Below are 2,885 nucleotides of genomic sequence, written 5' to 3'. Positions count from 1 at the left end.
CAGAGAAGTCACATGTTAATCAGCAGCCAATCAGACAAAAGAAAATATGCAACAATTTCAAATACAAATTGGATGCTTTTTAACATCGTTTAAATGCTGCAAATTAAAAAAATTAGTAACTGAGCCCATTGTATTAACCCTTTACTAGCACAGAGAGCACGCAGTGTGTATTAACCCTTCACTAGCACAGAGAACTGCACAGTGTGTATTAACCCTTCACTAGAACAGAGCAGCACAGTGTGTATTAACCCTTCACTAGCACAGAGAACTGCACAGTGTGTATTAACCCTTCACTAGCACAGAGCAGCACAGTGTGTATTAACCCTTCACTAGCACAGAGCAGCACAGTGTGTATTAACCCTTCACTAGCACAGAGAGCTGCACAGTGTGTATTAACCCTTCACTAGCACAGAGAGCTGCACGGTGTGTATTAACCCTTCACTAGCACAGAGAGCAGCACAGTGTGTATTAACCCTTCACTAGCACAGAGAGCAGCACAATGTGTATTAACCCCTTCACTAGCACAGAGAGCAGCACAGTGTGTATTAACCCTTCACTAGCACAGAGAGCAGGACAGTGTGTATTAACCCTTCACTAGCACAGAGAGCAGCACAGTGTGTATTAACCCCTTCACTAGCACAGAGAGCAGCACAGTATGTATTAACCCTTCACTAGCACAGAGAGCAGGACAGTGTGTATTAACCCTTCACTAGCACAGAGAGCAGCACAGTGTGTATTAACCGTTCACTAGCACAGAGAGCAGCACAGTGTGTATTAACCCTTCACTAGCACAGAGAGCGGCACAGTATGTATTAACCCTTCACTAACACAGAGAGCAGCACAGTGTGTATTAACCCTTCACTAACACAGAGAGCAGCACAGTGTGTATTAACCCTTCACTAACACAGAGAGCAACACAGTGTGTATTAACCCTTCACTAACACAGAGAGCAGCACAGTGTGTATTAACCCTTCACTAGCACAGAGAGCAGCACAGTGTGTATTAACCCTTCACTGGCACAGAGAGAGGCACAGTGTGTATTAACCCTTTACTGGCACAGAGAGCAGCACAGTGTGTATTAACCCTTCACTGGCACAGAGAGCAGCACAGTGTGTATTAACCCTTTACTAGCACAGAGAGCAGCACAGTGTGTATTAACCCTTCACTAGCACAGAGAGCAGCACAGTGTGTATTAACCCTTTACTAGCACAGAGAGCAGCACAGTGTGTATTAACCCTTCACTAGCACAGAGAGCAGCACAGTGTGTATTAACCCTTCACTAGCACAGAGAGCAGCACAATGTGTATTAACCCTTCACTAGCACAGAGAGCAGCACAGTGTGTATTAACCCTTCACTAGCACAGATAGCAGCACAGTGTGTATTAACCCTTCACTAACACAAAGAGTTAAACAGCACTTAGTATCCCATTGCCTGGCAGATGAATAACAAGCACTACAAGAACAACATTTATAACAATTATAAACTTTTTAAAAAGACCAGAAAGTGACTAAAACGTTTTATCACACAATACACACAGCCTGACTCACTCACCCAGCAGCAGCTGCACAGGAAGTAAATGGGAGGGGAACAAAGGTCAGTTCAATACTGAACTACATCTCCCAGAATACATGCAGAGAAGTCACATGTTAAGCAACATCCAATCACACAATATAAAATCTGCAACCATTTCAAATACAAATTGGATGCTTTTTAACATTGTTTAAATGCTGCAAATTAATAAAATTAGTAACTGAGCCCATTGTCACTGTCATATCCTCTACTAGTGCATTACAGCTACACTATATACATAAAGCTACACAATATATATTAGCACTTTCACTGGCACTGAGCACATTGTCACTGTCATATCCTCTACTAGTGCATTACAGCTACACTATATACATAAAGCTACACAATATATATTAGCACTTTCACTAGCACTGAGCACATTGTCACTGTCATATCCTCTACTAGTGCATTACAGCTACACTATATACATAAAGCTACACAATATATATTAGCACTTTCACTAGCACTGAGCACATTGTCACTGTCATATCCTCTACTAGTGCATTACAGCTACACTATATACATAAAGCTACACAATATATATTAGCACTTTCACTAGCACTGAGCACATTGTCACTGTCATATCCTCTACTAGTGCATTGCAGCTACACTATATACATAAAGCTACACAATATATATTAGCACTTTCACTAGCACTGAGCCAATTGTCACTGTCATATCCTCTACTAGTGCATTACAGCTACACTATATACATAAAGCTACACAATATATATTAGCACTTTCACTAGCACTGAGCACATTGTCACTGTCATATCCTCTACTAGTGCATTACAGCTACACTATATACATAAAGCTACACAATATATATTAGCACTTTCACTAGCACTGAGCACATTGTCACTGTCATATCCTCTACTGGTGCATTACAGCTACACTATATACATAAAGCTACACAATATATATTAGCACTTTCACTAGCACTGAGCACATTGTCACTGTCATATCCTCTACTAGTGCATTACAGCTACACTATATACATAAAGCTACACAATATATATTAGCACTTTCACTAGCACTGAGCACATTGTCACTGTCATATCCTCTACTGGTGCATTACAGCTACACTATATACATAAAGCTACACAATATATATTAGCACTTTCACTAGAATTGAGCCCATTGTCACTGTCATATCCTTTACTAGTGCATTACAGCTACACTATATACATAAAGCTACACAATATATATTAGCACTTTCACTAGCACTGAGCCCATTGTCACTGTCATATCCTCTACTAGTGCATTACAGCTACACTATATACATAAAGCTACACAATATATATTAGCACTTTCA

This window comes from Bombina bombina, chromosome 5 (assembly GCF_027579735.1).
Source record: "Bombina bombina isolate aBomBom1 chromosome 5, aBomBom1.pri, whole genome shotgun sequence".
NCBI lineage: Eukaryota > Metazoa > Chordata > Amphibia > Anura > Bombinatoridae > Bombina > Bombina bombina.
The sequence above is the reverse complement of the archived record's forward strand: the minus strand, read 5'-3'. Positions refer to the sequence as shown.